Raw genomic sequence first — 22685 nt, 5'->3', positions numbered from 1 at the left:
AATATTAATCACCAAGTCAAGCTCATTTGTGTGAAATGGGTCATGTGTTTTGCTGTGGATTTTAGAATTTGGGCCATGTGCTTCCTTTCGTTCTTGGCATCTGTCTGCTTGAGTGACAGTAACTTGAAAAATATCAGTGCAGCTTACATTATAAGCCACAAATCCAGATAGAGTTGTGCTTGTACCATTTTTGAAACTTCTAAGGCTTTCCTTGTAAGAGAGTGAGGTTTTTACTGGCCTTGAGATCCCTTTCAGCAAAACTGTCCTAGGATCTAAGCCAAGACAGTTAATTCCTGAATTCAGCATCTGTAGGTAATGGGGCTGGGGACGGGACAGTACTAGGCAATTTCGTGGTCATTGCTGTTGCTGCTGGTTTTGCTATGCTGTCTTTGCATACATATTCCTTGCGATTATACATTTCAGAATTTGAGTAAAGTTCTCACAAAATTTCACTGCTAGCTTTCAGGTTTGAAAGTACCCTTGGCTGTATAGGTGGTTTCATGGTTGCTGTTGGCTTACAAAGTCAAAAACACAAGTGCATATTGTCTGACCCATAGGTGATATTTAGAAGATTTTTCTATTAAAAGCTTGAAATATGACTGAAAACTAAATGCAAATTGAGGTAGGTCAGGTATCTGATGTGACTCATGGCTAAGGAGAGCCAGGGAACTCTTGATTCATTGTGTTGCTACGTTGCCCTAGAGCAAATCACTTAACTTGCATGCTGCCATTTTGTATCCTTCTTGGAGCTTAATGTTTGTGCACCGCTTTGGAGATTTAGAGCCCTATTCAAACTTATTACGCTGTTGCAAAGGGTTGAGAATGTTTCTGTGCATCTGTTAAAGGTGCTATCAGTACTTTAGGTGGAGTAAATAATAAAGCTTATGAAGAATGAGTCATTGTGTGTTCCTATTTTTATGCAACCTTTTGCTGGCGTCATCATGTGTCTCTTTTTTGCCTTAATTCTAATCTTTATGATATAGCTGCCATTACTAATCACCAAGTAGATTCTTCCATTTAATTTTTGTTCCAATCTCTAGTTACTCTTAGTGTAATGCTGTCTTGATGCCCTTATTTGTTTTGTGTAAGCCATGGCCTAAACATTTATGCATACGATGAAAGTAAAATGAAAAACAAAATCCGTGGTCTCTTGCCACATGTTGAAAGAATGCAGATTTTAGTTAACAAATGCAAGCCTTACAGTGCATTCTTATCTCCTGTGAATTGCTGTTGTCTGTTAAACAAATTTTGAAGTAGTAGGTAGCTATAGGGTTTTCCTTTAATTTCTAATTGGGTTTTGTTTGTTTATTTTAAATCCTCTACAAAATATGTTTCTATAATTCCCCAGAAATTTAAGATGAAAATGCCAAAAAGGAGATTTGATGGGAGTCATAGCTGTTGGTAAGTTATGAGCTTACCAATTATATCATGTCAAGTGATAACTGATTTCACTGTGAACTTCTGTCTGATGCATGTGTCTGGCTTTTGACCCAAAAGTAGGGTGTATTTTTTCTTTAAGGAAAAAGAAAAGCAATGAATTAGTGAAACTGTTTGCCTATAATGTTAAAATGAGTGCCAAAAACTCAGTCTCAAATGCTGGATATTTAACAGAAGAACATTTGCAGAAGCTGGCTTGCAATTGAACCAATAGTTCATTTTTCTCTGTGTCAGACAGGATCAGGCATAAACCATTCTATATTTATACTTAAACTTGAGTTAAAAATATCCTCTTTTCATTGTACTTGGAACTTTTTCCTCTTCTGCTTGGAGATAGTTTGCAACATAACTGTAAGTCCTGCAAATTACACTCAGACATCTTAAATACTCTTTTTACCATCATCTTTGCTTAGCAGCATCCCTTTGTAGATATTCTAGGAAACTTAATACTTGTCTGGTGTGTAAAACAGTGTTCATAAAACAAGGAATGTTGCCACATCCTGTTCGCTTATGTTGTTTAATACTTTTTATATTACTCTTTGAGACAGAAAATGGAGCCTTACATACCCAGTCACTTCAACTCATTGCACAACACAACTCCATTAGACCTGAGACCCGATCCTTGGAATATGGCTTACCATGTTGGTGTAGATCGTTAAAGCAAGTGTATAGTATCTACATGCTTGTCATGGATCCAAGTAGCAAGCAGTTTCCACATTCTAAAATAGCCTGGAATTTAAACAAAATCATTAGGCTCTCAGAAGCTTCTATTTGCATTTTCTATTTCATTTAGTTGCTGAAAAACATCCTATCTCAAAGTCATATAGTCAAAATCTAAATGCCATACCCTAAGCGTGCTTTGGCACAGACCCTGGATATGCTTCACATCCTGGGTGTGTTTAGTGCTGGACAAAATTAACCTCTTGAACACTGAGCAGTTATTTCCGTATTTACCTTCTAGTGCTGCTCTTGAATCCCTTTCTAGGTTTTTGCTTTCTAAAGTTGTATCCGTCCTCTGCTCGGAGCATGCATGGGGTATGGCATTCTCTGGACAGTTGTCCCTCCGATCCGCCTATTGCTCTGCTCCATTAGGAGCTCCCACCCTGAAGATTTCAAGCACCATACACGGTTTTTCTGTTGTATAATGTTGTGTGAAGTCAGCCAGCACTTTCTGTAAGAAAAGAGCCTCCCTCACCCTAAGGATCAAAGAGAACTAATGTGTGTTTTACTCAAACAATACAGGGCTTAACTCTTTCTTTCCCGAATTCATAACTTGGTCTTCCAAGCTGATCTGAAGATCAGTTGCTTGTAGACATTACTTGTTGATCAAAGTATTAGGACTCTGTGCTGTCCCCAGCAGTTTCAGAAAATGTTCAGCTATCAACAGTGGTTTTAATTTATGCCCTGAGGTTTGTGTTTCCCTCACAGTTTCCTTCCCTTCTCTGATAGCCTTGGCCCTGCCCAATGTGTGCTTTTGTGTTACTGTTGAAATACTTTCTCTGCTGCAAACTCTGTTGTCCAATAGCTTTTCTGGGGTCTTTTTGATTGGTTCAACTCTTCATCTCAATTCAAATTTCAGTGGAACAAACCTCTGATTTCCATGCATTCTTTGTGTTTCTGACCATGTGTTTCACTATAATTGTTTACATATGGTTGTATTGATGTGTTCTTTGCGCAAGACAAGCTAAGATGTGTTTTGTATGTGGGATACTGTATAAAATGTAGGCCCATTGTATGTTGATGGTAAAACTGTGATTGACCTTGCTAGGAGTGGAATCAAAGCCATTAAGATTTTGTTGCAAGGTCATGGAAGGGAGAAGTTTTGTGAACTCAAAGCTGAATTTGAAAATCCTAAATTGGTTCTATGAATGCTTGGAGTGACGAAAGAATCTTTCAACTGTAGAACTGCACGCTTCTCCCCTAGGCTTTGTAGGGATGAGGAGAAGTAAAAACGTAGGTAACTGTAGCAGTGTTGGTTTATTGGGGGAATTGAGGAGGAAGAGAAATGGATAGTCACTTTTTGTTATGAAAAGCACCCAGGAGATATAATCCTGTTGATGATAGTTATTCTTTAATCTTTCTTGACTTCAAAAAGGTTTTCAAGAATTCTTACGTATTTATCAGTATGCTAGTTCTTGAACTCTGTCATTATCCTCCTTCTCAATATCAAACTTGTCACTAACAGCATGAAGAACATAAGCAGGTAACTGAGATACCATGCACCAGTTAACACTTGAATGAACACTGTTTAACAATTCTTTGAGATCTGACCACTCTCCCTGATTTATGGAGAGCCTGATCAGTAACACAGGCACAGGTTGTTTTCTGAGTGGTAAAAACAAGCTGACAAAAGGAGAGATCTTGATCCACAGCTGAAAATAGGCAGTTCCTAGATGCATGGTCTGAACTTCCAGTTCCCACCTGTGTGAGTTGGGTTTTGCTCATTTTGTCATAAATTGAAAATATCATAAACTGCTTATTTGTTGGACTGTAAGAAGTGGTATATTCAAATATGTACAAGAGATTTCTGGAGAATTACCAACTTTTCATTAGCTGAGGCAGTTTAGGATAGTGCTATTTGTTTAGTTGATCTTGCAGTCTATTATCATGTGCCCATTTGTGTACAGGTTCTTAGCTGTACTTGTCTTTTAGTGAGGCCCCTTTGGGTCACCAGCAGAAAGAGATATTTTTATGTTCTGTTTGTTTCACTGCTTTTGTAGACCATGCTGGTTACTATTTCTTTCTGGCAACTGGTGACTGTGAGGTGTTTCAGGTGGTAGTATCCTTATTCCTAGCAGGTTTTTTGCTGCCTGCGCTATGAATCACAACAAAATAAATTTGTCTTATGTTTTATGAAGTGTCGTGCAGAATCATAAAATAATCAATTGAAAGGAACCTCCAGAGTTCATCTGGCCCAACCTTCCACTCTGTAGAGGTCAATATAGGTCTACAGTATGGTATGAAACATATAACCCTCAGCTTTAGCTCATTAATGCATGGGAAGCTTTGATCTTTATTGGCAGTGTCTGCAACAGCAGAGTATGGTTCTGCTGGGCAGGTGATGCAGTGACAATATACTCTATGTTTGTATAGTTCTTCATTAGTAAATATCTCCCAGAAGCCTAGGGTGAAGGTTCAGCATCCAAAATCTTCCACTTCTATAAGAGTTTCCTGTTCTTAGCTTGGGTGTTAAATGTGTTCTGATTGCTTACCTCCAGATTTCAGCCCAAAATGTTAGCAATCTGTCTCCTGTTTAAAGAACCTAGAAGAAGAAAAGAACATACTGGTGCATTGCTGTATATTGCTATTTGCATATATCGTTATGTGCTGTGGCAATACAGAGACATTTATCTTCCCTCTAGAAGGTGGTATTGCTGGCAATTCCCCTGGGTCTGTTAGAGTTGCAGTAGATGACATTGTTCCTCAGGTACCACTTTCTCATTTTAAAGTTTTAATTGTCAGTACAAGTAAAATGACTAGGTAAGAAATGTCTTATGAGTGGGACATTTTACAGCTTCATCGTGCAAGCTGCTTGGGCACCAAGATGTTCAGATACCCAATTGCTGTAGATGCTATTCAGCCAGCATGGAGAAACCATGACAGTCTGACAGAAAGTACTCTGCATGGAGCAGCTTCCTTTTCTTTCTTTGAAGATGAGGACATACAGCCTTTTGTATGATCAGGGTCTGAGAAATCAACCTACCCAGATGCTTAAAAATTAGTTAAAGGGAGGGAGTGAGCAAAACCAGCTCCTGGTTCCTGCAGCTGTCAGTGCTCATAAATCAGCTCTGTTTTGACTTTTGCAGCAGGACAAGAGCATGAATTTAATTAATGGGTTTGACTTGCTCTGGAAACGCACAGTTAGAGAAATCACCCTACGTACACCTTTCGCAAATGTTGTAAACATACAAATGTTATTGTGTATTTACTCATTAATGTTTTCCAGCATCATTGTGCGAGATATAGTTGAATGCCTCAGGCAGGTGGCAAACCAATGACTGCAATAAATCCTTGTTCTTTGGACACCCAGGTCAGAGCTACAAAGGAGCAGCAGGTTAGCTCCTGGTTTCTTGGTTCCACCTGAGTTCTGCTCAACAAAGGCATTAATAATGGCTGCAACAGACAACTTTAGGGAGAAGTTATAATATGAAAAAAAAATCAAGTAGATTTATCCTGCCACTCTGTTTTAAAAAAAAGACAAAAAGCTTATTCTTTTTAAAACTCTTCCTGCAATGGATCGTCAGGAATATCTCTGCATTGTTTGGTTTTTCTTGTAGTTTTAATTCTGCCTTAATATGTGTAAAGAGACACAGAAACTGTCAGGCTGGATCAGACCCCAGTGCAGTGCTGTAGTCAGCGTCAGATACCTCAGAAGAAATTTTACACACACCCTGCAGGGAGCAGCTTTTACATCACATCAAACATGGCTTAAGTCTCCAAGTTTGAAGACTTACATTCTCCAAAAACTTTTAACTTTTTAAAACTTACATTTGATTTTGTCGTGTTCACTGTTGTGAGGCTGGATAGTGTTCGTTGTTTTCCGTAGAAACCTCATTACACTTCCCCTTGCTAACAAATTCATGGATAGCAGTTGCCCAGACTAGTTATGCTGGAGGAATAATTTTGTTTGCTCCATTCTGAACTAGTCCCTATTTTGATCTGATTGAATCTTCTCTGGTATTTATATAACAAGATGGTTACACTTTCCCTCTAGTCTACAATGCAGTGTAGGATTTTGCTGTCTAGACAGATAAAGGAACTTTGAAAAATGTATACTGAGAAATGCAGTTGTTTTGGTTTTTTAGCAGAAAGTTATTCAGAGCATCATTTGGGCTCTTCTACATGGACGGGTCTCTTTGGTTAGCATGGATGTCTGAGATGTGGACTTAATCTTTATGTAAAGAAAATTGGAAAACAGTGGTTCTTTTTTTTTTCAAACACTGAAAACCAAGCTTGAAAATACTGAAAAAAAATGGTTGAATGTTGCTTTATATCCCCTGTGTTGCCTACAGGTGTGAGAGCATCCTGGAAACTTTAGGTGCAGAATGGCATCCAGCCTCCTTTGATTGCTTGAACCCTGTGATGTTGTACTAAAAGTGTCAGTTCTAGGGTTTCTGTTGGGTTTTTTGTCTGTTGTTGCTTAGGTCCTGCCCCAAAACTCTATCTATCTGGGGATTCGAGGAGAATTGGGCCTCTAAATTTCAGAAGAACATTACCAGACCTGTGGTGAGTGCATTTATGAATATTTATCTGGAACTTAAGATTCAGAGTTAAAAGTGCAAGCTGCTGCACATTTTAATCAGGCAAAATCCTCAGACCTCTCTTTCTTTCCCTGTCATACTCATATCCTGACAAGATCCATGATCCTTGGTTTTTAAAAACTTATGTCAAAACAAGAACATCCGTAACAAATTTCAGTCAAAAAATGCTTGTTTTTTTCCAAGTTTAAATATTTAAACAGACTTATAATTGTACTGGCCAGACACTGACATCGGTAATTCTGGGAACTGTTCTCAAAGAATGCCAGATGCTGGGCAACTGGTGCGCTAGGTCTTTGTGCTTGTTATAAGAGAATATTTTTTTTATTATTTAACTGTAGAATAAATATTTTAGCTTTCTCATCTATATATAACAGCTTTAATCAAAAGACCTTAATAATTTCTTAAATTATTATTAAAGCTATATCTGGCAGCATTTTATGATGTAAAAAATCTTCATCAGCCTAATTTCATCCGCACAACTTCCTGTAAAGGTTGTGTTGCACACTGTGGGGTCTGAAGTAGGGATGGCTGAAAAAGTAAGTCATTGTCCCCAGCTACTTGCTTAGGACCTGGCTCTGTAAGCAGTATTCTCAGACACCCAGTCATCTCCCAGTCTCTGACCACTTTCAGGCAGTTGTGACAAAGAAACATAACTTAGCTACAAAAATTATGAAGGTTTCTGATGGGTGTAATGCACTGTCACAAGCTCATAAGATCTTCCGTCAGCAAAGAGCCATGGGGAGCCTCCTATAGAGATGGGATTTCCTTCCATTCACGTTTTCGAGGATGTGAGAATGGATGGCATTAAATCATGGGCTGTAATTTAGACAGTGAGAAGGTTGCAGACTGATTCAGTAAGTGGAAAAATCCCTTGGGGAAACACATTATGTCTATAATCCTGTCAGATTAGAGAGTCAGTCAAAAAACTTATATAAATGGCTAAATAGTAAAGATTGTGCTAATAGAAGTAAGAAATGTATTTTGCTGAAGGCTACAGAAGTTGGAACTTTGAGGAATGGTATTTCTTTTTTTTTTCAAGTAGATGTAGTAGCACAATGTTCTGAGCTATAATTAGTTGACCATGACTCTTCTATTGCAACATTTGAAATAATTGTTATTACGTAGATTTGTGGTTGAAAGAATCCCAATATGCTTAGTATTCACTTATATATTTGGATAACATATGCGGCCTTTAAGGCCCTCCCTTCAGAGCAGGACTTGTTCATAATTCCGTGAATATTACACAGACACAGTTAAAGAATGAACCGATGTGGAATAGAGGTGCTTCAGATGACATTTTGAATATTCAGTGCCAGTAAACACAGGCTTGGGAGCAGGTTTTCCCCGTCACTTTTGTTATGTGCATATATATTATTTATATATATATATATTTCTGCTTGCTGTGGTTAGTGTGTAGAAAGCCCTACGTTATCCAAGTTAGTTTTTACCAGTGTATATTCTTCTAGTTAGAAAGATAAATGAGTCATGGTGGCTGCTGCTGCTTTTCTCCTGCCTTTGGTAGAAATGGATGGACCCTCATTTTGTAGTTGGCATACATTTATGTAGCTCATCTTACATCAGTAATCAATGTAACCAATATATGCTGAAAATGACACATATATTTGTTTTGTAATTTGTCATTAAATACTTGCACCCACAGCATGAACACCCCTGCCACATCTAGGGGATGGGGACTGCAGTCCAGAGAGTTTGGCTGACAGCTTCTGGGCATCTCTCCCAGAGCACCTAGTGCTAAAGAGCCAAGGCTGGAGCTGGCATCAGAGATGAGTGCTTTTCAGTGAAAAAAAAGTGAAAAGCTTTACTGCTTTTCCTGAAGTTGCTCAGCTTGTGTGGGGGAGGTGTAAAGCTGTCCCCAAAGGCCAGAAATCCCCATTGCCAAAGTAGTCAACACCTCTACCCTTTTCTCCTTTTGCTTTCTCTGCAGACAGCGTGCTGCGTAAAACAGGCCAAGCCCAGACTGCAGTAGGGTAGCTCCTGTGGGTGAGAAACTTAGGCATTTTTGATAAGCCTCAGTTTGCACACATAAGGCCCTAAAAGGCACATAAAATCCTGCTGAAGTTAGCCTCTCCTGGTCCATTTGAAAGTTCTAGCTTTAATGCTAGCAATATTTTCATCCTCCAGCTAAACAAAAGGTCAGGAGGATGTGTCAGCAGTGAGTCCTCTGAATAAAGCAGGCAGTAGCAAAGACGAAGATTTTGAAAGTCCTCTGAGCAAAGCAGGCAGTAATGGAGATGATTTTGAAAATGAAAACATTTCCCTAATGTGGTCTCTAACGCCCTTCCAAAGTGGGTAGCAAAGGTGTTTTTCAGACAAGCTACTGCAATTCAATTATCCTGACCTAATTTTTATTTCTTCTCTGTCTGCTACAGATTTCCACACTGATAAAATTTAACTTTCTTAAGATTATGTTATGGCCTGGGTGGGACTTGGGTTATAGCACCATTAACTGACGGAGTTTAAATACAGAAAATATTCCCTGAATGGCTGTCTTGTCTGTGTATGCTTGTCTGAGCTAAGAAAACTGAAAAACAACTTTATTGATTTGGGCAGATATAACTTTTTAGAAGGAAAGTAAACGCTGTTGCAGCCCAAGCAAATGCTACTGGCTATGACTTATGCAGTTTATATACTTTTTTAATTAGAAGAAGTGGAGGTTATAGACCCAATCTTCTACATTTATATCATTATCTTTGTGCTGACTGCTCACAGTGACATATTAAATGGCACAGAACTCACTAAACACCTATAAACTCAGTCGTGTGCATCACATCTCTCAGTTAGCAGAACTGGTTATGCATTTAGAGCAGTTTTATCTAGAAATAGAAATTCTTACTGGGCATTTCTTCAGCAGCATCCATTTTCTTTATTTAACTTAATTAAAAGCTGCTTTAAAATGCATTGACGACATCAACATTTGGATGAGATTAGGGAGTGATTGTTCTAGGTTCCAAGCCTTTGAAATAAATAAAAGTTCTTTTTGAAGCATGAAGTAACTTTTTCCTTGCAACCTACTCCTTAATTTAAAATTGCTAATCCTATAAGACTGACAGTCCAGGCATCTACTTGAGACTGAAGCCTTGTTTGCACACAGAAATGGCACTGTTGTGAAGCAAGAGTAAATTAATCAAGATAAACCAGTTTTAAATCAGCACATCATTCTTACGTACAAAATTGCATCAGTTTAAGTATGCCAGCACAACACTTTTTTTTAAGAACTGCATGTGTAGTACACAATGGTCTTTCCTTGAGCTTCTCTGAGCAATGATTTTGCAGCTGAAGCAGTGCCACTGCAGCATTTAATACAGGCTAGATTCTCACATCTCCTGTGCCAAGGGACCCCTGCAGTGCCTTGGTGTGAGACTGGCTTCCTTGGGGTCTGTCAGGTGTTGGTATTTACTTGCAATCTGCATATGCAGGATTGAAACCAAAGGGATAGTTTTAAATAGTGGGAGACATCCTCACTGTTCAGTCTTTGACTTCATCTGTAAAGCAGGTCTCAGATTCAGGTATTCATTTTTCTGTTGTAGGTTGAATTTAACGAACTGGCATGATCTCTATGTATTCCTGGGATTTTAAGCAGACAATGCAAAGGTTACTGTTAATCAGTATTCATTTTGATTTTACACTAACAAACGCTGTGTATCACATATTGAATGAGATTTATTTCAATTTTGGAGTTGCTGAGAATGGTTAAATCTGTAGCCAAGACTTCCTTTTTCTGCAGTGTAATCAGATATGACTGATATCAGTCCTTCAGTCATGTGACTTGATTCTTAAAATGGATGGTGCCCCAGCTTTGTCAAAACATAGTTTTTAATGTTAAAAGAAGTTAAAATCTTGGACTGCCATTATGCATCCCAAAGCCAATATTGACTCGGTGCTTTCCTTCTACAAATCACCTTTAATTGAGGGCCTAAGTGATCTATGGGAACTAAAAATTAGTATTATCCCCAATAATAAGGACTTTTTTCCCCCTCAGCTGTTTAAGTTGTTTCTCAGGTCCTAGTGCCAGGAATGCCTGTGTGGACTGGGGACACCGGAGCCCATAAGGGTCTGTGCTGTCCCTTGCACTGCAGTGTTCTAGGTCTTTTGCTGTGGTAATTCACCATACACGCTTCCCAACATTTTGACATCTAGAGATATTCATGTTTATTGTATATATTTTTTTCAAACAGCATGTGGTAATAAGGATGAATAAGGAATGGTAAATCTGGTTTACGGAAGCCACAAAAAATGTAGCTTTGTTCTGGTTGAGAAAACACACATTTTTGTTTGTGGTTTCTTTTTAAAATTTTCTGTGAAAAGACCATTTCCCCCTTAACCTTACAGTATGATCTTTGTGGTGGTCCTTCCCTATTTGAGAGAGCTCTGGGGTTCTTGTACCCCTGGAAAAACAGGCGGGCTTAGTTTTTGTGCTCCTTGTCAGGCTACCAGTTTGATTTCCAAAGAACTGAGCTTCTTTCCCGTTTGGATCACAGTGCTGGTAAGATGAGGTGGTGAAGTGACAGGAAAGTGGTTGAGCTGCTGATGGAGACCCAGATAGCTGCTAGGTTCTATCAAATCCTGCCTTGTTCATGTCAGAAAGACACAAGAATTTGTTTCAGCTGGGATGGACTGGCAAATATGCATAAAAATGTAGTTGGTGCTTTCCTAACCCTTCTACTATCTGATCAAGTTTCAGTCTACACAGGTCATTGTGATGAGGTGAGGAAGGAGTCTGAAGGAATAAGATATTTTGGTCCTTTACATAAAAGAAGGCTTTTTCACACTGTGGTATCTGGCATATTACCTCTTGAAATCCTTTAAATGTATCAAGCTCATATTTTTATTTTCCCTGTAGCAAAACTTTCTCCCAGCAAACATGACATATGAATGACTTGTGGTGTAGTTTCCTGTCACAACTAAATTTCTGTGATGCTGAACTGCTGCCAAGAGACAGCCCTTTTCTCTCCTATTCCTTGTCCTGTGCTGTATGTATTTGAAGGAAAAAAGTGAATTTGAAGATTCACAATGAAAAAGTCCTGGAAAAAAACCCAGTCTGCTGTGGCTAGAGCTTAATCTGAGTCCCTAAGGTGAGAGCCTGTGAACCAGAGACCTTGACACCTGCTGAAGCCATTGCATTGTCCTAAGACAGCTGGAGTTGAGGGTGCCTCCAAGGTGTTCCTTTCAGCACTAGCTCTGAGCACAGCATCTGGTGGCCCCCAGCAATGGGGTGGGAGAAGTTTTCCCCAGAGGTGAGAGGACGCAAAGGCAGCTCTCTGCTGATTTCCTCCTTTCTTTCTCTAACAAAGCAGTCTCCTTAATCAGGTAGTATTTAATAGCCAGAAACCAACAAGGGAGTTTGCAAAACAAGCCTGCTGTTCAATTTGCAATGCCTGTACTGTTGTGACATTGTCTTAAAATGCCAGCCCTGCTGCAGCCTGTGCAGCGAGAGGGGAGTGGAAACGCATCACTATTGTTGCCTCTGGAAAGATATACATTGTGCATAATGTTGTATAACAGAAACAAAGCTTGGCTAGCTCAAGCTATTTTGAAGGATCTCCTGATATTTTATATTTTTTTCATTTATTACTTATTATTACTTTTTCAGATAGCAGAAAGTTTTGCAGACATGAAAGTGTGGAACCTTGGGAACTCAGGCTTAGGGAAAGGATGTCTCTATTGGCAAAGCCTGAAAAGAAGGAAACAGGTGGCAAACATTAATATTAGGGCAATTAGCTTTGTAGTTTGGGTGCAGCAATGACTGGGGAGGACAGCTTTGTGACTGAGGCCTGACTAACACCCAGCAACCTGTTTGTGGCTTTCCTGCTGGTGCTGCCTGCCTGTGCTCTTCATTGCCACAGCGGCGGGTGGGCTGCAGGAGTGGTCTGTGGGACACAGCTCCAGCCCAGCTCCAGCAGCAGTCAAGTGCCACACCATGGCAGAACAACTCACAATGGCCTTACCTAGCTGTGTGGGATATTAGTGCCTATTATATATAAGATTTTGCCCCACAAAATCTGTGTAGCTGTCTCAAGTCCTGTTACTGGCCTGATGGAGCATGCTTGTGGCAGGTACCCTTCTGTCTGAGCAAGGCAGCTTGACAGACGTTGTCCAAAGCAACTCAAGGTTCACAAAACTGGTGTTTCCTTGATCTTGAAGAGTACCTGCTGCTGTGAGCAAGCTCTGAGCCCATCTCATGCACATGGCAGACACCAGAACCCACTGCTGTCAAAGCCATGTGAGGCTGTGGCCACCACATGTTGTGTAATAACCTACTGATGTCACCTATCACTTGGGATTTCAGGTACCTGGGGTTAAGCGCCTCCTAAATCCAAAAGGATTAAAACCCAGAGCATTTATTTCTCAAGGATGGTGTATTCTTTACTAATAAGCAAGATGGGATTGGGTTATGCTTCCTTATTCTTCTTAAAGTAGGCAGGTACCCAAAGTCTGGATCTAGTCTGGAACTGTCTAGTTAATCTGTACTTGTTTACATAGGGTATGTCTTACTAGATGTCTCTGTGACAGCTGCAGCAATGATGGCTTTATTGCTTCTGGTGCCTGTAGATGCTGCTGTAACACAAACAAGGAAATACTGCAAAAACCTGAAGGTAACTCAGAGGCAAAGCACCTACAGCCTCTTTATATAGGGAAATCCTGCAGGAAGGGAGGGGGCAAAAGCCCTGAAGCATAATGGGAGCTAGGTAACTGAAGGCTGTGAATAACAAACACCTCAGATTCTTCCAGGCATCTCACCTGAATACTTCAAAAAGGCCATTCATGGAAAGCTTTGTGGCAATCAATTGCAATCTTTGTTTCCATAGAGAGATCTTCAGACCTCCTGAAAAGCAAAAGAAATGCCAGGAGAAAGAAGAAAGGTGAAGCCCAGGCTCTGTTTCAGGCATACCTTTGTTACCAAGTCTTTCAAAAGGGCTCGTTGACACAGTGCTAAGTCTTGTTTGTGTTGCTTTTTGCTGGCCTAGAAATAGTGCTTCTTAGCGGGAGAAAAGTGTATTGGCTCAGTGGGGAGAAGATTTTCTCATATCAGGCTTTTCCAGGCTTTATGGTGCTCTAGTCTTCATTTTCTACATAAGTGTGTTATTTTTTCCATGGGAGGAAAGTAGCAAAAGATCTCTCTGTGTGGGAAGGTGGCATGGGAGGAGGGTGAAACAAGTTCTCCAAACTGGCTTGTTTCAAATACCACCCTAGAGAGAGACTCTGCAGACTTTTTGGAGACTGGGCTCCATGTGGTAGGTGGGAGGGGATTTCTGTGCTATTGATTAATTCCAAATCGCGTGGGATTTCCTTGGCATAAATGAATGGGATCTTTGACAATCTAAGCTTAATTTTCCTTCTGTCAAATGAGCTGCGAGAGTTGTGTGATGAGGAAGTTTCAGAGTTGAAGGACCCCTGAATCTGCAGGGCTTGATGGAGTTATCCTTTCCATTTGCTTGGGAGAGGGAGCATGGCTTTTTCTGGGCAGTAGTATATTTACTCACATAATTTCTTTTGCAAAGTTTCCAGCAGCCTCATTCAAGAAACCCTGTATATCTCCTGGAGCACAAAGGGCTTTTAATCATATCTTTGGATATTATGCTCCTTTTTGGGTATGACATGGAGATGAGGAAAACCAAAACAACCTGAATAAAGTTCAAATCCTGCAGACTAACACTAGAGACTTGCACAGATTGGGAAACAGGAGGCCGAACCCAGAAAACAGGTGGCTCTTGATGGACTCGGTTCTTGGGTTAGGGGATTTGTGCCAGTATCTAGGTGAGCTGTTCAAGTGCGTTAGCAATGCACTGTGCAGTGAGCTCTGTACAGAATAATATTGCAGGCTGTAGGAATGTGAGATAAAGTAGAATTGAAAAAAAATCTGTTTTACTGAACAAAGAAATCACAGTCTATGATTAACTTTTTCATGTCAAGTGTAGAACATACAAATCTAGGCTCTTTCATGGCATGTTACTGAAAAAAAAAAAAAAGGCCCCGTAGCACAGAGAGCATACCACTACTGGATTACCTGCCTTAAATGTACTTTAGAGTTTAGAGAAATTCAGTCAGGTTCACTTTATCCTAACAAATACTCATTTAATGCAGCTGTTACAGCAGTGCAAACCACAGATTTGCAACAAGCCATGCTTCTGGGGCTCATCTCAGATACTGGCCTTATGAACCAATTTTTTGCAGATTTGTCTTTTTGCATCAAGCTGGAATGATACAGAGAATGGAAAATAATTTCATAAGGTTAGAAGAATCAATGGTTTACAGACTCAATAATGGTGTGACAAAGGTGATTTTTACATGTTTGGCAGCTTAACAGGTTAAGGCAACCCAACAGGTTTGTGGGGAAAACATGAAACTTTAGCTCCTCGAAAGGAAAATGGAACCCACAGGGAAAGGTGTCAATGTCGATTTCATTGTTTCAAATGAAATTCATGGTTTCAGGAAAAAAAATGTATTTTGTGTGGCTGGCAGACTGGAAAATCTTTTGGGAAGATTTCAAGTTACAACTGGATCTTCAAAATGGAATGTAAACAGAAAGAAAAAAAATACTGAAACCTGTTTATAAATAGCTTGTGTTTGCAAGAGTTACATCCTTGGTTTGTTACTGCTAGCCCAAAGTGAATCCTACACAGAGAGGTTGATGTGACCCACAAAGTACATGCTATAAATTAATCATTCAGCCAAAACATATATTTTCCTGGGAAGACTGAAAGAGAACACCATGAATTTAACTCACCCTCCTGCCCAAATTAATGGCTGCTAGCAGGTCTGAAAATCAGAAGGCTGTGCATGGGGCATAGTGTTTGGGCTAAGGCATATATAGAAGAATGGTGTGGAAGAAGTAAATGTAAAGCCTGGAGAACAATACACTTAATGCAAATGGGTCAGTGGGTTTGAAAGAAAAATTTGACTTTGCCCATCATAAAAACCAACCAACTAAACCTCAAACTTTTCTTACCCAGTTGTCCTGTATGGGAACAGCGGTAAAAACAATTTTAACATTTTCATCATGATTTCTTATCCTTGTTGCTTTTTAATGGGATCATAAGATGAAATCCAGATAAGTAATGTAGCTTGTGTTGGGAGACCTGAAGATCTTTTCTCCAGCAGAAGAATTTGACATGTTGTGGGAGCAAGGTTGGTTTATTTTGTGAGCAAAATGGTGATATTGTTAGTTATGTCAGATATTGGTGGTCCAAAGTTTGGATGAATGCCTAGCATGTAGGGGCAGCAAATATTTAGAATCTGGTATTTCAGTGAATGGTAAGGCTATGGTGTGCCTGGCTCAAGCAGTGATTTCTCAGATGATCTTGTAGCCTGTAAGTAGAACTGCTTAGACCCAGTCAGCTATGGGGATGTTTGAGAAGGATCAAATACACACACTAAAAAAAGGAACCCTTCTAAAACAGTATAAGCAATATAAATCAGTTTCTTTCTCAGGTTATATCTGTAATAGCTTTCAGATCAGACATAGCCCGAAAGAGATTAATATACCTGATGCATTTCTTTTTCCTTCACCCTTATTTTGGGGTGGTGTCTTTTCTCCCAGTTTCATTGCTCAAGGTGCTCCCCCTACATGGTACTGCTTCTACATAACAAGTGTGGGAAACATACTAGGATGCATTTTTTACTTCATTGTTCCTGAACATTTCACATAAAGAATGGTCAGCAAAGAGTAGAAAAGCAGAGGGCCATAGTTACAAGGTACTGTGAAAATGGATAACAAACCTTTTAAAACGGAAAAATACAGAAAACAGTAAGTCACACACAAAAATCTTCAAGAAAAGACCCTGATACAATAGCTTAATAAAGACCCCTTTATGTGATGTGACTTTTTCCTCTTACATGAGTTCTTTTTGACTCAAAGGGTTTTTCTTTTCTTTTAAATACAGCACTTAGATTAATGTGTAAAGCATAGAGATAATTTAATCTAGAGCTGTTCAGAATGCCTGTGAACTTTTCCATTTGGTTATTTTAAACCAATTTCCTTCACAGACATTGCACGATGGTGGGTGGCTAAGGGAATGATTAAACACAATGATTTTGTGAACAAGAGTAAAGAGTTTTTATGTTATAATTACAATAATTATTTCTCAGCACAGGGCAGATCCAAAGTATTGACCACTGCATTAAAAAGGTCTAAATGTGGCTAAGATATGGTAATGGTGAGATAGCAGTGAAATATAGCTGCATTTCTGTCATATTATTGAATTGCTTATCTTGATTGTATTTGCAACCTTTTTCAGCCTCTCAGTAGAAGAATACTTGAAAGCTATAGAAAAGTATTCATTGCCTTAAAAGACATAGTGTTGTGTGGCATCGAGCCAGATTAATAATCCTTTTTTTCTTTCTCATTTTTTCTTTTTCTTTTAATCCTGTGCAAAAAGAATGGGCTGTATTCACCAAAATTATCAATGAAATTTGCATGATTAAGTCTGACTTGTGGGACAGTGTTTCAGCAGTGGAGTAGCTCATTATGCTGTACACTAACAACAGGCTGACATTTCCAGCAGAATTCTTTGTCCAAAGAGTTTGTGCCATGGCTATAAACAGTGTGTCTCAGGTAGCTCTATTGTAAAGCAAATACCTGCTGCTTGTATGTTAGAACTTTATTTATTGCCAGTCTAACATATTTCCCCATGACAAGACATTTATTGACACCTGGTTGGATTTTTAAAGAGTGTTAGTCTCTAGAAGCAGATTTGGCATTTAATGCATTTGGGAGACTTGGATTCAAATTCTGCCTCCTGCAGGACTGATTTAGCTCCTTGCTTCTCAAACCTGGCCTTCCCCCACGTGCAAAATGTGGGTAACAATATGTGCTTTGAGCTAAATAGGTGCTTTCTCACTCTCTCCAGGAGGAAAGTCCAGCTGCATTGATTTCAGTGGTGCCACTGTAAAGCTTTATCATGGAAGGATGGCAGAGAAATGAAACAAAGCTAAGGCTGTAGTTTTCATGAAAACTTGGTACTGGTATTGGTCGTGAAAGCAGCAAGCTGGCCTTCCTCTAGCATCTAGCTCTTTGCCCTTGGCTTTGCTCTGTTTTGTTAAACCGCCTTTGGGGTTTTTTGATCATCTGTGCATTAGCAAATCCATATGTTTGTACTTTATATAAACATAAAGTGAATAGAAGTGCTTTTATAGAAGGTAACTAATTGGATAATTGCACTGGGATAATTGCACTGAGCATTAGTTTTTAGTGTATCTTGGTAAATACAGACTAGCCTTTTACCAATCTGTGTGCATTCATCCAAAGCAATGGAAAATATTAAAGAGAGAAGTTAAGGACAGAAATTGGATGCTGCACAAGGCTGTAGCTTCTCAGGCCCCTGGAGGCCTTCAGTTTAGGGCTGATGACCGTAGCTTTTATTTCATTTACATTGCAAATGAAATCTTGTGGCATTTTTGGTCTTTATCCACGTTTGTCTCTGAAACAGTGCCTGGCAGTTGAATCTGTATCTTTGCTGCACAGACATTGCCTATTCATTACTAATGTTCAGTGGAGTCTTACATGTACTCTGACAACAGAAATGCAGGGCTGATATCAAGACGTGCAACATCTGCTGAATTCACATGGGGAAGGGGAATATAAAAACAAACACACAAAGGGCACAGCTACTGAGATGGTAAATATTGTTTTTTCCATGCCACACCCAAACCAAAAATAGAGACAGAGGGGCCCTTAACAAAGCTTTATTCAGGTTCCTGACAGTTGACAGTAACTGCTTGTTTTCCACTGAGCTGTAAGTGAACAAGACTGCCAGCTTACTTCAAAAGCATGGATTTGCCTGAGACTTATGCTTCTTTTACTATAAGTAGATCAGTAGTGGATGAGAAGAATAGCTCCATGGAAATTAGTAGTGTTAAAATCATGCAAATGCTATCGCTATCAAGTTTGCACACTATAAGAGGAGTAAGAGCTGATAAATTTTTTGGAGGGAAAGAAACTGCCCTTAGCATGGAGCGGTGTGGATTTGCTAGCTGGGCAAGAGGAGCAGCAGGCAAGGGAGCCCAGAGACTGGCTCCAGGCAGCAGCCCCGGAGCTGGGAGGAGCCCTGGCATGGCAAGCCTTGGGGAGGGCCCCCCTGCACCAGCGCACTGTAGGAGGGAGCACACAGTCCAGAAGGGAGAGGAGGAAATTGTTGGGCAGCTGTGTCAGGGCATAGGTGGTGCTTTCTGCATCATAGGCTGTTGCACAAAGCTCAAGTGCTTAATAAGGTAGATAAAGCTGGACACTCCCAAATCTACCGTTGATAAAACAGTGTTGCAAAGTGTCTGTAGGATGAAGGGGCAAGTGAGTGTAATAAGTAACAGGTCAGTGAATAAATAGATTCCTTGCAATAAATACAATGAGGAGGATAGGTGGTCAGGGAGAAACAGACCCACAGCCTGAGAAGTCCTGAGGACTGTGGGAATGTGGCTCTTTACGCCTCCCTGTCTCTCCTGCCTTAAGCTGCCTTTGGAGACTCTGCACTGGAGTCTGTCCTAAGAGGACATTAATGGCAGCCTGCCTGGGCAAAGTGCACAGTTAAAGTCAGCTGCACCTGTCCTGAGCCCAGGAGGCTGGCCAGAAGCGAAATAATCTGTTTTGATGCAGTGTGGAGAGCTTCTGTCCAGCACAGGCAAACCTGTGCTGCTGCCACACTGTCATTTCTTCTGGCAGCAGTGTGCTGGGCACAGCTTGCATTGAGCTATTCCTTTTTGTCCTGGCCTTTGTTGACAGCGTGGGGATTTTATGCTATTCCCACTGGAGCCAGTATGGAAAGTTCCCAGGATGGACTTCAGTTTGAAAGGGTTGTCCATCATTGGGTGTGTGCTCTTCTTGACATGGGATACTCTTGTCCTTCTTACTCAGCTCTTTCAGAAAAGCATTGGACTTTGTTTACATGAAATGAGACAATTAGCTGTTCCTTAATAGAAATGCATTACTATATTAAATAGTTGGGAAATGATGCAAAAAGCTGAGCCAGGCCCAGTTGGTAACACCAAAAAAAGTAAGCCCCAAGAAGATGGCTTACTCCTTGCTGTCCCAAATGGAAAAGTAACTTACGTGAATTAATAATAGAATATTCAACCAGAAATATTCTTCTAACCAGAAAGCATGTGTGGCTTTGCAGCAAACATGTGGTTAAAGTGAAAAAAAAAGGAAGTTAAAACAACTTGTATAAAAACTGCAGACAGAAAAACATCACACAAAAAAGAAAACTTGGGCCTTTTTTCCCTGCTTCCTGCTGCAAGTGATTAAAAGTTTAGTTTCCAAACAATGTACTCAGCTCTTAATATAATTTTAAAGTTCCCCCATATGTCTAAGTGAAAGTGACTCAGAGGAGAGCTCACAGGAAAATTGCTGCCTTCCCCCCAATAATCCCTTTTGACCTTTCTACCAGAACTAATTTTTTTTGCCCATTTGGATATCAAACTTTCAATAAGTAAAACTACATCCAGTTTTATGCCGATTCTCCTTAGCAACACATCCTGCTTGCCCGCGCTCTTCTTCTGTAGCTCAGCAAAAATAAACGATTTCCATGCATCATTGCTTGGACATGAAGTGTTGATGTTACTTCTCTAGCACAAGCAGATGCTAAATGAGGTGCTTCTGGTTAAGGAGTGGAGATTTGGCCTCCTGCTCAGCGTTAGCCATGCCCTTCCCGTGACAACTTTGTTGTGTGGGAATCATGGACATGCTCTGCTGACAGGTGACCACATATATTTGTCAGATAAACAGGGTCTGAAGGCAGAATTATAAGTTCCAAACAAATGTTTGTTACCTGACTACATTTCATCATGTTTCAATGGGTTGTGTGTTATGTCCGCCTGACCCCAAGTCTTTTGTGAAACCGTATCAGTGGAAGATGTAGAAAATGCTGAGGCTGTGTTTAGCTGGATACTGTGCAAACATAGTAAAAGACGGTCTCTTCCTGAAAGATGTAAAGAAAGGCTTTCTTTGGCTTTCATTCGGTAAAGCCTGAGAGCAAATACTTTAAGTTTGTTTCCTTGAGATCAGATACTAACAACCGTGTAGTTAGAGAAGGGCCTCAGCACTTAAATGTTTACCTTGCTCAGTAATCACTTTCAAGCGGGCTTTCCAAGGTAGCCACAGTTCCCTTCAATTGCAGGGTTTGCTCTGTCTTCCCACTGACCTAGAGCTGCACAAAACTCATCAGGTTGATGATTTTCTGTATTAGCCTTAACTCTGGCACAAATGTCCTAAGATTTGCAAGCCTTTTGGAAGATCTGGACTGGCTTTTGACCAATACTTGGCTTAGCTCTGATTTTGGGGTGAAAACTATTTCAAACTTCTGGTGGTGTTTTGATTTTTATTTGCTTGATTTACCTCAAGATCTGAGTGAAAAAACCTTTCTTGGGTTTCCAGTAACCTCAGTTTCCAAGAAGCTCTTTCTTGCCCTTGTTTATGAGCAGGAAGTATTTGATTTGTGTGTCCTCCTCATGGGGCAACACTGCTTTAGACTCCATATTGATATGACAAAGCAAGAGAATACGTTGGATTATTTAATCAGGAAAAAAATAATAATTAAACCAGTGTAAATTCCTGTCATGAATATAAAATTGTGGGTATAAAGGACAACTGAACTGCTGGAGTGCTAGACGGCAAATGCCTCATTTGTATCCTTTTCTTTAGGAAAGGAGTTACTGCTCCCTCTAATTCAAGGGCTCCTCTGTCTTTCTGGGCACAGAGTAACTTTAGTGTTTGTCCTACCTTCCACCCAGAAAAAATACTTTGCCTAATTAACTTTCAACAGATCTAACTACAGAGCTACTAAGTGCTGGTTTACCATAACACACCCAATTTGTACAAACATTTCTTAAAAGGGAGTGGCCATGGCAGGCTGTTCCGAGCGTGTCCGGTGCGACGCTCTTCCTCAGTGAAAGCCTGTGTAATGGGATGGTGGTTTATCTGGGAGCTGCTGTGTTCCCCTCACTCCCCTGAGTTTTAAATTTAGCTTAGCAAATAAGCACTTTATCTACAAGAGTTTCTACATAGATTTTTGTAAATAATTTAAGTTCAGAGGTCAGTTATAGTAAATTTAGAACAGTTCTTTTAAAGTGTTAAAAAGATGTTTTGGTGTCTCAGACTGACCATACTAGGCCATACTAGGATCTTGGTTCTCCTCAACATTAGATCTACAAAGTTTCGAGATGGTCACCCAGAAAGTGAATGACAATATTAAATTTTTGAAGCACTACAGGTAAACTTGATTGGGATCAAATTTTCTCAAATTTATTTTAAGTACTGGTAATGATAAAGCACTTTGAAAAAAAAAAAAAAAAAAGTTGAGAGTTTATCTGAAGCAAGGTGCTCTAGGTATTATTTTCCGCTTTTTAGTGTCCCCTAGTGTTATATGCGAAGAAGAAAAAGAGATCGATTTTATAGAATAAACTGAGGAAAAAAAATCATTGCTTGCAATCACTGCCCAACCGTCGCAGCAGTAAAACAATAAACACCGCTTGCTGCTTTTGTGCAGCTGAGAGTCCCCAGGGGGTGGAAATCTTGTGATGCACTAGAGATCTTCTAGTAAATACAGGTTCTGTAGTTTTATAGAATGTCGCTCTAACTAAATTCCTATAAAGGGATTAAAATGCTGAGTATTTAGAATGCTGTCTGAAAACAATTACAGTTTAAAGAAAAACTGTGATGAGAACAAGATCTTAGTGATAAAAATGCTAATACTGTACCCTGGAAAAATCCTTCAGCACAAGTAAAAAAATGAACTGTAGTATTGCCAGTAATTGTCAGTGAAACTTTATCTCTCCATGTGAAAATGGATATGCTTTAACATCATTTAAGTTCTCAGTTAACTGGATTTTAACTGACTTTCCTCCTACTCCCTATTTTGTAAATTTTTCTCCTTTTATGGAGCAGTGAAATACCCTCCTCATCTGCCTTTCATTTGCTTTTGTAAGATTTTTTTTTTTTTTGAATGCACCAAAATCTAGGAGGGGAAATCAGAAAGTGAG

The 22685-nt window shown here is 39.8% G+C and overlaps 1 protein-coding gene across 1 annotated transcript in view; it reads right to left on the bottom strand.

The window, feature by feature from the left end:
• Positions 1–22685, bottom strand: part of C4H4orf19 (chromosome 4 C4orf19 homolog) — a 43327-nt gene that overhangs the window by 20006 nt on the left and 636 nt on the right. Inside the window, exons 2-3 of the mRNA XM_064449276.1 lie at positions 4650–4699; positions 2076–2166 (exon numbers count right to left, since the gene is read on the bottom strand). The gene's annotated coding sequence lies outside the window, so the exon portion shown is untranslated. The remainder of the gene's footprint in view (positions 1–2075; positions 2167–4649; positions 4700–22685) is intronic.

The sequence above is a fragment of the Phalacrocorax carbo genome, chromosome 4 (genome assembly GCF_963921805.1).
Source record: "Phalacrocorax carbo chromosome 4, bPhaCar2.1, whole genome shotgun sequence".
In the NCBI taxonomy this organism is placed as follows: Eukaryota; Metazoa; Chordata; class Aves; order Suliformes; family Phalacrocoracidae; genus Phalacrocorax; species Phalacrocorax carbo.
This window is presented reverse-complemented; position numbering and strand designations above follow the sequence as displayed.